We start from the raw sequence: 15101 nt of genomic DNA, 5'->3' as shown, positions 1-15101 counted from the left end.
CAACTGCCAAACCATTACTGGCATGCTTCAGCAAGAGCGCATAAAGGCATTAGTGGCGGGTCTGTGTCCATCATATTTACCAACATGCATCCAATGCTCAGTACAGTGCCTGACATACAATATGCCCTCAATAAATATATTTTTCTGACTTTGTTGAAGTATAATTGATAAATAACATTGTGTATTTTTAAGGGTACAATGTCATGATTTGATAAATATTCTAAAATGAATACCACAGTCAAATTAACACTGATCACCTCACATAAAATATAGTATAAAATAGTATTTTTAAATACAAGTATAAAATACAGTATTATAAACTACAGTCACCATGCTAAACATTATATCCTCAGAACTTATTTACCTTATGATTGAAAATCCTTACCCCCTTGATCAATATCTCCCTATTTCCCCACTCCCAAGCAATCACCATTCTGCTCTGTTTCCATAAGTTCAAGGTTCAAAATTGTTTTACAATATTTTTTGTTCCCACATGTGACACCATACAGTATTTATCTTTCCCTGGCTGGCTTATTTCACTTAGCATAATGCCCTCCAGCTTTATTTGTGTTGTCCCAAATGCCAGGATTTCCTAACTATTTTTTTATGGCTAAATAACATTATAGTGTACATATCACCATGTTTTCTTTATATCCATTTATGTGTCAACAGACATAAAGAAGATTCTACTGAAAAAAGGGGGAGAGGGCAAAGTACCTCAACAAATATTTTTCCAGAAAAGATATACAAATGGCTAACTGGTACATGGAAAGGTGCTCCACATGAGAGATCATGAGAGAAATGCCCTCAATAAGTATTAATTGAATGAACAGTGAATTTGTTCTATTTAATTTTTGTGCCTGTTATTGGGTTGGCCAAAGTTTGTTTAGTTTTTATGTACGATAGCTCTAGTAGTGCTTAGTTTTCTTTAACTTCATTTGAAACAATTTTGTTAGATTGTATTGTGACAGCTGTCACATCAGCATGCACTTAAAAAAAAAAACTTATCTAGCCCTGGCTGGTGCGGTTCAGTGGATTGGACACCAGCCTATGAACTGAGAGCTCGCTAGTTTGATTCCCCATCAGGACACATGCCTAGGTTGGGGGCCAAGTTCCTGGTCAGGGACATAAAAGAGGCAACCAATCAATGTATCTCTCATACATCGCTGTTTCTCTCCTTTTCTCCCTCCCTTCCCCCCTCTCTAAAAATAAATAATAAATTAAAAAAAACCATCAAATTGGTGAATTTTTGAGCAGCCACTTCAATAATGAAGATGAAAGAACACATCAACATTTTCAGTGAGTTACCCTTTATTATTTCAAGAAACACAAAAATGCAATTGAAACATTAAAAAAAAGAGAAGGTGCTATGACTGATTGAACATGTCAAAGTGGTTTGGAAGTTTCTTGGGACTACTGATATCGTGGCCAAATAATTCTTAGTTGTGGGGCTGCTTTATGCATTGGAAGGTGTTTATCAGCACCCCTAACCTCTACCAATAGTGGGAGATAGCAAACATACTCAAAATATCCAAATCAATAAAGTTATTGATGAAAATGAAAAAAAAATGTGTCTTTTATTTTATGGGAAAACTAAACAGATTTTTGGCCAACCCAATATTTAATAACCTGTATTTTATTACAGTTTTCTCTCCCTCCAAAATAAAAGATAAATGAGGCAGTAGTTAATTATTTGTTATTTGAAGCAGAGAGCATTTAAATACTAGTTTTCTTAGGCTGCTAACACTATCTAGTTAATTCTCTACCTTTTTGAGAGGAGGCAAATTAGGAAAATAAAGAGAAATTAGCATTTGTTTCAATATGCTAGCAAAACATATTACATTTTAGTGACATATCCACATAATAATTAGCAATCCTGAATAAAATTGGACCCAGCAATACATTAAAAAAATCATACACCATGATTAAGTGAAATTTATTCTGGGGGTGCAAGGTTGGTACAATATCTGCAAATCAATGAACATGATTACCATATAAACAAAATGAAGGATAAAAATTATATGATCATGTCAATAGATACAGAAATAGCATTTGATAAAATCAAGCACCCATTTATGATAAAAACTCTCAGCAAAGTGGGAATAGAGGGAACATATGTCAACATAATAAAGGCCACAGATGACAAACCCACAACCAACATCATACTCAATGAACAAAAACTAAAAGCATTTCCCTTAAAACCAAGAACAAGACAGGGGTATCTGCTTTCATCACTCTTATTCAACATAGTACTGGAAATGCTAGCCACAGCAATTAGACAAGAAGAAGAAATAAAAGCCATCCAAATTGGAAAGGAAGAAGTAAAACTGTCACTATTTGCAGGTGACATGATACTATATATAAAGAACTCTAAAGATTCCACCAAAAAACTACTAGAACTGATAAACTGGTTGCATTTTTATACAATCATAATGAGCTATCAGAAAGGGAAATTAAGAAAACAATCTCATTTACAGCTGCATAAAAAAAAACCCTTAGGAATAAATTTAACGAAGTAGTTAAAAGACCTATACTCAGAAAATTATAAGACAGTGAAGAAAGAAACTCAAAAAGATACAAATAAATAAAAGCATATACTGTGCTCACGAACAGAAAGAATTAACATCATTAAAATGTCCATAATACCCAAAGCAATTTATAGATTCGATGCAATCTCTATCAAATACCAATGGCATATTTCACAGAACTAGAACAAATATTTCAAAAATTTATATGGAACCACAAAAGATCCCAAATAGCAATGCAATCTTGAGAAAGAAGAAAAAAGTTGAAGGAATCACACTACCTGATATCAAACTATATCACAAGGTCATGGTAATCAAAACAGCATGGTAGGGGCATAAACATAGACACATAGGTCAATGAAACAGAATACAGTGCCCAGAAATGCACCCACACCTTGATGGTCAATTAATATTTGACAAAGGCAAGAACATACAATGGGGTAAAGACAGCCTAATCAACAAATGGTACTGGGAAAATGCGACAAAAATGTGTGGAAAAAAAAAAATGAAACCAGACCACCTTCTTATACCACATACAAGAATAAACTCAAAATTGATTAAAGAATTAAATGTAAGACTCAAAACCATAAAAATCCTAGAAGAAAACATAAATAGTAAAATCTTGAACATTGTTCATAACAATATATTTTCTGATATATCTCCTTAGGCAAGGGAAGCAAAATAAAAAATAAGAAATTGGAAGTACATCAAACTAAAAAGTTTTTGCACAGCAAAGGAAACCACCAACAAAACAAAAAGACAACCCACTGAATGGGAGAACATATTCGTCAATGATACATCTGGTAAGGGGTTAATACCCCAAATTTATAAAGAACTTAGAACACCCAACACCAAAATAACAAACAATCCAAGTAAAAAAATGGGCAAAGAACCTGAATAGACATTTCTCCAAAGAAGACACACAGCTGGCCAACAGACATGAAAAGATGCCTTATGTCACCAACCATCAGAGAAATGCAAATTAAAATCACAATGAGATACCACCTTACACATATCAGAATGGCTACCATCAATAAAGCAACAAACAAGTGACAGCAAGGATGTGGAAAAGGGCTGTGCCCTGTTGGTGGGGTTGCAGACTGGTATAACCACTGTGGAAAACAGTATGGAATTTCCTCACAAGATTAGAAATGGAACTGCCTTATGAACTAGGAATTTCACTTCTGGGAACATACCAGAAGAAACCCAAAACACTGATTCAAAGGAATATATGCACCCCTATGTTAATTGCAACGTTATTTACAACAGCCAAGATTTGGAAATAGCCCGAGTGCCCATCAGTAAGACGAGTGGATAAAAAAGCTTGGTAAATTTACTCAATGATATACTACTCAGCTATAAAAAAGAAGGAAATCTTTCTTACCTTTTGCAACAGCATGGATGGACCTGGGCAGTATTAAGCTAAGCGAAATAAGCTAGTAAGAGAATCACAAATTCATATGATTTCACTTATACGTGTACTGTAATGAACAAAACAAGCAAAATAGAAACAGACTCATAGATACAGTAAACAAACTGACAGTTGTCAGAGAGGAGGAGAGATGGGGAGCTGGTGAAAAAGGTGAAGGGAATAAGCAAAAACGGGGGGAAAAAAAACCAAACCTCCCCCCCAAAAAAACCAACAACAAGCCTCATAGACACAGACAACAGCATGATGATTTCAAGAGAGACAGGGGGGTAGGGGAGGTAAAAGAGAGTAAAGGTGGGTAAATGATTATAAAAAGAAACCTGACTTTGGATGGTGAACACACAATACAATATACAGATAATGTATTATGTAATAGAATTGTACACTTGAAACCAATATAATTTTATTAACTAATGTTATCCCAATAAATTCAATGAAAATTTAAAATGTAAAGAAATCCTGTTTTCATTTACTTCATGGACTAAAGGCATCCCTAGAATAGAATCTGAAATCTATCTTTAGCATGTCCAGCTAACTGTCAGCTAAAAGGTGTCTTGGGAAATATACTGACTCCTGGGACATTTACAGTGAAATGTGAATACAGAGAAACCCCAAAATTCCTTCTGTTTCTCTAACTTAAAAGGAGAAGGAGAAGGTAGCTGCAATCGAGACTTGAAAAAAATGAGAATCAACAATGTCTCAACTCAGGGCCTCAGTGGCAGGTGCTAATGTAATATAGATAATGTACCCCCAAAATAAGTTACATTTGTGAGCCTGATGGCTTTAGAAATAAAACTAGACAAGCTTACTACTCAAGAGGAGTGAACTACTAAGCAAAGCTACAAGGTTCAGTGTGGGGTATACAACCTTACTTTTGTTACCTCTATAAAAGGAATACTATCCCTAATTCCCAAACTAGTTCTTTTAGGTTTATTGCTCCTTTTGTACTACAGTGTGAAGAATATCAGCAAACATTAAGATTTTGGCATGATGCAACAACACACTTTATAATGTTCAATTCAATTCAATAAGGCAGCCTAACTCAGACTAAGATTAGTGAAAGATGCAGGCACATAAGAAAGTCATGAAAGAAAGTTATTTCTTTACCACCTTGAAGTGCTGGCTAAGTGTTAAAGTTTTAGAATTTTCAATTTCTGTTAGGTTCATTACCTATTGACTCATTTTCTGTTATAACACCTGATATAGGACAGAAATTTTGTGACTTCAGTTCCAAGGATCACTCTTCTTCAAAAAGCTTATTTGGAATAAAGACTGGATTATATCATCTGATTTTTCAAGATAAAACCACATTCTTCCCAAGCAGCCCCTGGTCAATAACTGAACACAAGGGAGTTCTAGGATCTAGTTACTTCTGCCCAATATAATACTACTCTCCTAAGAGGCAATCTTTCCTCCAGGGTGCCCTGCTGAACTGGCTGAGCCTCTGACAGATCTGTATCAGGATCTAACCACATTCTTGTCCTTTAGTTTCTGTCCCCTTGTCTTTCACAGGCACTAACTCTCAAACATGACTTGCAGTTCTAACAGGTAATCCAACTGACACAAATGCCTTTCTAACAAAATTTAAAGTACATATACCCTACTGCCCAGTAATGTCATTTTTATGTATGTAAACCAGAGAAAATCCTATATATATGGCTAAAAAACAGTACAAAGATCTTCACTATAGTATTACTTACAATAGTGAAAAAGCCTAAGTATCAATAGAAGAATGGTTAAGTAAATTATGGTATATATATATACTACAGAATACTAAAAAGAATGAGATAATTTTGTGCCTAATGATATAGAAAGATCTCCCAGACATTGTGAAGAAAAAGTAGACCACAGAACAATGTATATCATGAGATTCATTTATTTAAAAATATACAGAACCTGGCAGAAGTAATGCCTGTTTGAATGTGGTTGGTAGGATAATAATATGGGTGTAGTAATTTACAGTTTTAAACATTTCACCTAAAATGTCATACAGTGTGCTTGAGTGTGATATTGTTTTGCTTATGATTTTGTAAAAACAAATTTTGTAATAAAAAAGGGGCACTATTTGTGCCAGACCTTGTATATATTTATGTAAATATACATGTATGTAAATGCACAGGAAACTAAGAGTAGGTACTTCTGGAAAGGATGAAGTGGGGGGTAGAAAAGGTAGAGATGGACAAGAAGTCCTATATTTTTACTTTTCACTTTAAAATTTAGAATGCATTCATATACAGTTGATTCTCATTATTTGCAGATTCCATACCTATAAATAGAACCAATCACTACAGATTAACTGTAACCCCCAAATCATTAGTTGGGGCACTTTGGTGGTCATTTGTGGACACAATGCATGTGAAGGCAGAGTGACAAAAAACTGAGTATGACACACACATTTCTGGCTGAAGTCAAACCAGGTGATACTCTGTCTTGTTTCAACTCTCCTACAGTAAATAAGTATCCTTTCTGTGGTCTATTCATGCATTACTTATTGCATTTTTGTGCTTTTTGCTGGTGATGTCCCTGTTTCAAATGGCCTCCAAGTGTAGTGCTAAAGTGTTGTCTAGTGTCCTAACTGCAAGAAGGCTGTGATATGCCTTCCAGGGAAAGTATGTGTGGGAGATAAGCTTTGTTCAGGCAAGAGTTATAGTGTAATTGACACTATATTATCATATTATTATATAATATTATGTATTAATATATCATTGATTCAGTGGTAATGAAACAACAATATATATTAAATAAGGTGTCTTTAAACAGAAATGGGTAAGACTAAGTTATGTATTGACTGGTTGATAAAATGTGAGCAGGGACTGGTAGAAACCTAAGCCACATATTTGCTCTTGGGGCAATGGTGTAGTCAGTATTTACTAATCCAGCATTCATAAAGATTTTATAGAACTTAATTACCACATAAGAATCAAGTGTATTATTCCAAGTTTTTTTAAAAAAGAACAAGAGCTATGTTAGCCAGAGTCCTTTAAAAAATAGAGCAGTAAGCCCTAGCCAGTGTGCCTCAGTTGGATGGTGTGTCATTCCATGTACTGAAAGGTCATGGATTCCATCCCTGATCAGGGCAAATGCTTAGGTTGTGGGTCTGGTCCCTGGTCAGGATACAAACGAGAGCCAACCAATCTATGTTTCTCTCTTTATGGGTGTTTCTCTCTCTCTCTCCTCTCCCTTCCTCTCTCTAAAATCAATAAATGTATCCTTGGGCAAGGATTAAAAAATTTTTTTTGAAAAGAGCAATAAAGTCATCAATAGGGGTTTAAAGTATCCTTTTAGCTCTCATGTGCATGCAAATCCTACATCCCTCAGCTGTCTACTTTTCATGGTGATGATACAGCTATTTGAACTTTTCTTAACTCAAATTTTTCTCCACAAGTCTCCCTCCCCTAAAGGAATTAAAGAAGTCAAAATGAGTTACTACTAACACTCATGTTGATCCAAAAAGATTTAAGATTTCCATAAACGATCCATGGGGATGATAGCCACTAGCCATGTGTGGCTTATAGTGGCTTGAAATAGATCTGTTATAAGAAAAAATATTTTCAGAAACACTAATTAAAGTCTTTTAAATTTACTGTCACTCTTTTATCATAGGAAATCTTTTAAACAAATGCACAGAGCAGAAACATTTTTATTTTCAGGATTAAGTAATTAATTAGTCATTTTTATCAGTTCCTGAATATTTTTACTACCCATCAGGGCCCACAGACAATACAATACATATTATTTATAAGCAATCTAGCCCAACTATTATCCTTCTTATGCCTCTCACTCTGGGAAAGTGACAGCAGAAAACACATTGCATTTTTTCTAAAATACCCAAATTTCACACTATGAATTAACTACAAACATATTAGAACCTTTACTGTATATAACAGCCTTTAGACACAAGCTAATTCTTTCCATTTACTCAGTTACATTACTGCTACTAAACATAAGCTCACAGATAATGCAGAATAACTCATGTGATCCTTAACATGAGGATCAAAAGCAGCACAGAATAGTGGTTAAGAGCATAGTAAACTACAGAGCAGGTCTGAATGGGGTTTTGTAACTTTGGGGAAGTGTGCCTCACTTCCTTCATCTGTAAAATGGGGATAATAAAGAAGACCTACCTCATAGGGTTGTTGGTAAGATTAAGTGAATTTAGTTTTGCAGAAAGTCTTGCCTGGCTTAAAAAGTTAGTTATTGTCACTATTAATATTGGGGAGGCATGACAACAATACAAACAAAATACACTGGCTATCTACCATGGGGCACAGGTGATTAAACTATCACATATTCTTTCAATGGGTTGTATTCTTTACAACTACTTTCTATACTATTTTAATACAACTGACATATCAGGATTTTTCAAATTTACCTAAATTGATCTTACATTTGAAACAATTCCCCTTATAAGTTCAACTATCAGTACATACAACCATCTAGACTTTTATCAGATTCTGTACCTAAGACCTAAAAACAACAAACAACCCAACTTTACTCTGTGGCAGGGAAGAAGAAACTGTTTGGTTTTGAATCAAGACATAATTATGAATTCTTCTAAACGGAATAGCAGGAGTAATGTATAATGTATGTTGATCCTGTTTGAATTCTTATTGATGAATTTTAATTTTCAGAAAACATTAGGCTTTCCCAGGTAACTCCTGGGATGTCTAGCATGATGGCTGGAATAAATGCTCAGTAAATATCAATTGATAAAGAATAGGAAGATGAAAGAAGTATTTGAAAACAGTCTGAAAAGAGGTAAGCATCCACGAGAGCAATGTAAAGATACATATTTAAGGAAAAACAATCCCTCTTATTTATGTCATATGATAGCAAAGCAGGAATGCAAATGTACTGCTGTAGCTATAAGACAAAGTCTGGGTACCAGTAAACACAAACAGAAAACTTTAAATTCCTACTATGCATAACTTATTTGTCGTCATAAAAAATGTGCACTTCTTTGTGTAATCCTAGGAATCTAAAAGCCTCAAGGTCTAAGAGAGTTAGAAGAAGAGGTCATAGGAACAAATGAAGAACTTCTCATTTAATAAATTCCCAAGGTCTCATTTCTTTAATTATTTATCTATACTGGGCAATACATTGTTTCCAATTAGATATTACTGAGTAACCAATAGTCCTACTGTTATTTTATTTTATACATAAGGAAGATAATTGACTGGACCATACCCTATCCACGCAGCATGGTGTCATAAGGAACAGGAGTGTGAAATAAGGGAGGTGGGTTTGACTTCCAGCACTCCAGGTTCCTTGCACTATGACTTTGGCAATCAGGGCAAATGAGGCATCTGAGCCTCTGTTTCCTCATTTATAAACAGAGCTGTTCTATTATGTATCTTAGAGTTGAAAGTATTAAGATATGTATAAGATAAATAGCAGTGTTAAGTATTCCTTCCCACTTAGTTCTGACTGACTTCTACTTAACAAAACCTGGAGAAAACTAAACAGGTTGGCTTCCTCTACCCTAGTGCAGGGTCCTGAATCCACCTGGTGGTACCTTCTGGTGCTAGATGAAAGTAAATGCCCTCCACAGGGCTGGGCTTAGAAACACCAATCTGTAAAACGATGGCAAGCACCATGTGAATTGTGATGAAAATCCATAAGAACTTGAAAAGTATGAAGAGAACAAATGTAAATATCTTCTAGCAAATCATAGGAAATATTCTTTTGAGTTGAAAGTTGGGTAGATCTTAGATATTTTATACAGGTATTCCATGAAGTAGGGCAGGCTAAAAGCACCAAAAGGGGTTTCAAGTAAATGTATAGATGATAGAGCTATGATGAATCAACAAGAGAAGATACATGTTTTCAGGACTATTCCTCATGTTGAAAAATGTCTGGGAGCTGCTCACTGGTCTGCCACCTAACTTAATACAAGCCCAATATGCTCAGCACTGTATCTGCAGCAATCCCCACAGCAACTGTTTCAGAACTTTTCACATTCTAAATTCTCTTGTGTCATCCTGGAGTAGATAATCTTTCTTCCCACTTCAAGGGAAAAATCAAGGTTTTGCAAATGAAGTGACCTCAACTGTACCTGAAAAACTTTCTAAAGCTCAGTTCATCATCTCAAAATCTCTCTGTACCATCCTTCCTATTTGTTTTTAAAAAGATGATCTCCTTCCAAAGCATAATCCTTACTCTTCACTTTAAAAAATCTAATTCCCTTTCCACCCATTTCTTCAATTACTCCCTGGACCAGTGTTGGGAGTGTGGTCTTATATTTACCATATTTTGCCATGTATAATGCATAGTTTTATACCTAAATTTTTGAGGGAAAAATAAGGGTGCACATTATACACAGCAAAATACGGTAACTACTATACATCAGATTCTCCTGGATGTGTGTATGTGATGGGAAAGGAGGGATTACTTCTTTAAAAATGCTGATATCTATGCCCTGGTCAGGTACCTGTTGGTTAAAGCATCACCCTCATTGCTGCTTTTCCATTGGCTCTTTATTTCATTACCCACTCATTCCTCACACCTCTGTCATCTGACTTTCCATCGCTCTATGTAAATTGTTCTTTCAAGATCATTCTTGTCCTCTCAGTCTCTAAACCCAAAGATCTTTTCAGTCCTCATTTCCTTCAGCTTTTCTGAAGTATGTAACATTGGTAGCCATTTCCTTCTTTCTGGAACAAGCTCTGTTTTTGGTATCCTGAAACCACACTCCTGCTCTGGGGCTGCCTCTTCCATTTAGTTGGTGCTTTCCCCTTAAATGTTATAAGTCTGAAGGCTCTTCATTTTTTCCAGAATTTTAACTTCATCCTCCACCTGCCTGGGGTCCTATTGCTACTTTAAATACACAATATTGATAAAATTGGCAATATTGATAAAAAGGAAACAAACTTGCTTAAGGGCACTCAGCCAATAACTGACAGGATTGGGTCACAAATAATAATAGAAGCTGCTATTTATAAACATTTATTAGGTGCCAAACTATGTGTTAAGGGACTCACTTGTTTGTCTCATTTAATCCTCATCACTGAAAGAGATGGGTATGTCAAAACAGGATAAAAACAGATCTGTCTGACTTCAAAATCTGTTAGACCACTGTTTAGTTCAATCATGGCTCCTTCATCTATGTCACATGAGGCAAATTCTAGTCCTGGATCAGCACAATGGTCTCCTTTTCCTACATCTCCATCCAGGCTACTGAACTGAGCTGGAAAAAATACATACACATAGACTGGGATTATTTTTTAAAAAATGTACGCCTAACAACCAAACTAGGTCCTCATTACAAGCTAGAAATTTTTTATTTTCCTATCCAGCTCTCTCTACCAATCTCTACAGCAGCTACCTCAACTTTTCCAGTCTCCTCAAACTTCCTACCTTATCACCCCATTTTTAACTCCTAACAAATGACTCCATCTTTTATCTCAAGAAGAAGATATAAGCCATTAGAAGTAAGCTGGCGTAGCTCAGTGGATTGAGCGCGGGCTGTGAACCAAAGTATTGTGGTTCGATTCCCAGTCAGGGTACATGCCTGGGTTGCAGGCTATGACCCCCAGCAACCGTACATTGATGTTTCTCTCTCTCTCTCTTTCTCCCTCACTTCCCTCTCTAAAAATAAATAAAATCTTAAAAAAAAAAGAAGTAAGTTCTCTCAGCTTTCTTCCACCATATCTATAAACCAACTTCACCTGCTTCATCTGTAATTCCTTTCTTGTTACAAAGGAAAATGGATCTTGCCTCTTGAAGTCTATCCCTTTGCTATTCTCTGTCTACCACTGTTTGGTATCACCAGGGTCCATGCTGACTCAAGAATTCCTTCTCTTGGCACACTATAAACCCTCCAATTCTACTGACTCATTACCAACTCTTTTCTATCTCTTGTAAAAATTACCCACCCTAGACCCCACATTCTTCTCTAGTTAACTAACCACCCTCTACCTTCCACAGTCAAAATTCTATCTCTACTGCTGTTATTTCACCTACTAGTCATTTCTAAGCCCACTTAGAATGAGGCTCCTACCCGCCTACTCCACTAAATCTTCTCTCACTGAGATGACTAACAATCTCTTTAAAACCAATGTACTTTTCAATTTCATCTTACTTCCTCTTTGATAACACTGCTGACCACGTTTTCCTTCTTGAAGACATTTTCTCCCCATGGCTTCCTCAGTATCAAGTTTTCTTTTGGTTTCTTAAGTTCTAGCTCCTTCTTAGCCTCCTAAAAATGTTGATATTCAGGATTCTGCCTCAGGTTCCACTATTCCTGCCCCCCTCACTCCTTGTACACTTCCTGGGAAATACCATCCCTACCCATAGCTTCTAAGATCAATGATATGCTGATGACTAGTCTGTATCTTCAGTCCCAGTCTGATTTATGAGTTTCAGATTTATAAATTTACCTGCCTAGTAGGCATGGTCTCTGGTTTGACAACTTCTTCAAATAAAAAAATATTAAAAGTGGGATTAATATTAAAATAGCCTCCTAATGAATGCTTTCACAATCAAATCCAAGGTATTCACATACCTTAAAAAGGTTCTTCAGAACAGTTTGGCAGTTTAAAAAAAATTTTTTTAATTTATTGACTATTCATCTGAATAGTTTCTGTAAAGGAACCTTCAAGCTTAATGCATAATTTGATGCAGATTCATTGCTCTACTTGCTCAGTCATTTTGAATGAAATGGCCAAACAGTACATAGGTTCACTCAACAGCATCTACCACCCGCCCCCCCATTGATGAGTACAGTGAAGTCTTCCTTGTTTATGCATGTGCATTCCAGTCTACTCTCCTTGGCTGCCAAGTTATATCAGTGTCATGCAAACCATTCTCATTATATTAACAATGGCTGGACGTTTTCCAAACAGACTACACACACACACACACACACACACACACACACACACACACACACACACACATATATATATACACACACACACACAAACACACACTAAAAAGATAAAAAATACAGTTTAAAAAGAGAACAAACATTAGAGGCAGACTCTGATATAGCAGAGACACTGGAATTGTTAGACTGGGAATTTAAAACAACTATAATTAATATGCTAAGGGCTCTAATGAAAAAAGTGGACAATATGCAAAAACAGGAGCAATATAAGCAGAGAGATGGAAACTCTAAGAATCAAAGGAAATGCTAGAAATCAAAGACATTTTAACAGAAATGAAGAATGTCTTCAATTGGCTCATCAACACACTAGGCACAGCTGAAGGAAGAATCAGTGCACTTGAAGAAATGCCAACAGAAACTTCCAAAACTGAAATGTAAGAGAAAAAAGAATGAGAAAGACAGAACAGGATATCCAAGGACTGGAGGACAATTGAAATACCAAAAGGGGAAGAAAAAGAAAAAGAAACAGAAGACCTATTTGAGGCAATAATGACTGAAAACTCCAAAATTAATGACAGGCATCAACCACAGATCCAGGAAGTTCAGGACACCAAGTAGGGTAAGTACCAAAAAAATGCATGTAGGCATATCATATCATATTCAAACTGAAGAAAATCAAAGAGAAAGAAAAAATCTTTTAAAAAAGCCAGAGTGGGGTGGGTGGAGAAAGAAAGAAAGGAAGAGAGAAAGAAAAAGAAAAACCTTATCTACAGAGGAGGCAAGGATAAGAATCACATCAGATACCATACAAAAAGTGAATGGAGTGAAATATTTAAAGTGTTGAAAGAAAAAACTACACCAGGTAGAAATCTGTTTCCAGTAAAATTATTCTTCAAAGGTGAAGAGAAAAAATAAAGACTTTCTCAGACAAAAGAAAATTGGGAGAATTTTTCACCAGTAGACTTGCCTTGTAAGAACTATTAAAAGAATTTCTTCAGAAAGAAGGAAATTATATAAGTCAGAAAATTGGATCTGCATAAAGAAAGGAAGAGCATTAGAGAGGGAATGCATGAAGATAAAATATAATCTTTTGTTTTTCTTACTGATAATCCAATAGACAATAACTGAAAATAGCAACAATGTATTCAGTGATTACAGTTTATGCAGCTGCACTGTTATAAGGAATGATTAGGAAGAACTGGGAATTAAACAATCACTGCAATAAGGCAGCTGCACTACCTATGAAGTGGCATAGTGTAATTTGAATGAGGACTTTGATTAATTGTAAAGGTATGCTGCAAAGTCAATATCAACCACTAAAAATGTTTTTTAAAGTACAATACATAAACATTGAACATTAACAAATGCTGAAATTAATGACGATTTAACTGAATGGTAACACTTTCCATACTCATGGATTGGAAGACTTAGACAGTACTTCTCAAATTGATCTACAGATTGTTTGTGATCCTATCAAAAACCTCTGGTGGTTTTGTTGCAGAAATTGACAAGCCGATCCTGAAGTTCACATGGGAATACAAGAACTCAAATAGCCACAAAAACCTTGAAACAGAACAAAGCTGGAGGACTTCTGCTTCTTGACTTCAAAACTTACTATAAAGCTACAGCAATCAAGATGGTACAGCAATAGCAAAGGACAGGCATACAGATCAATAAACCCTCACATTTATGATTAGTTTACTTTCAATAAGGGTGCCAAGACTATTCATTTGGAAAAGAATAGTCTTTTCCAACAAACAGTGGTGGGACAATTGGATATTCACATGTGAGAGAATAAATTTGGACCCTTACTTCACAGATTATACAAAAATTACTTCAAAAATGGGCAAGAGGTCTAAATTGTAAGAGCTAAAACTCCTAAAAGAAAACGTAGTTGATCTGAAGATGGCAGCGAGATAGGTGGGAGTAGAGCCCAGTTCTCTTTGTGCCCAGCTGGAACATGTAGCCAATCTTCTGAGGAACAGAGTAAACAGACAATGGAGTCCCAGTTTATATGAAGTTTGGAGGCCAAAAATTGTAGAGGACATTGAAAAACAAATGGTGAGGAGATTGCACTGCGATGGTAAGGTCCCTGCAATCTGCACAGAGACCAAGGCTGCTGTGGCCCCAGGCCCTTCACCTGCTGCAGGATATGGAGAGGAGAGTTAGATCACCAGTTCACTCCCCTACCAGAGCAGGGAGTGCACCTGGTAACAGGAGGGACCTGGATGCTGGAAGTCACTGGGAGGAATAGAGATGAAGTGGGAGACACACAGAGGTGGTGGTGCACTCGCTCGTAATGTGGATGCTGGCTAGGTCA

General features: G+C 36.0%; 1 protein-coding gene across 1 annotated transcript in view; it reads right to left on the bottom strand.

Moving 5' to 3' along the window:
• The window catches only part of MOSMO (modulator of smoothened), a 57215-nt gene that overhangs the window by 12685 nt on the left and 29429 nt on the right, over window positions 1–15101 (bottom strand). The gene's annotated exons all lie outside the window — the stretch shown is intronic.

The sequence above is a fragment of the Phyllostomus hastatus genome, unplaced genomic scaffold (genome assembly GCF_019186645.2).
Source record: "Phyllostomus hastatus isolate PE091 unplaced genomic scaffold, TTU_PhHast_1.1 phas_contig_64, whole genome shotgun sequence".
Lineage (NCBI taxonomy): Eukaryota > Metazoa > Chordata > Mammalia > Chiroptera > Phyllostomidae > Phyllostomus > Phyllostomus hastatus.
Note: the sequence above shows the minus strand (reverse complement) of the source record. Positions and strands in the feature narration are given on the sequence as shown.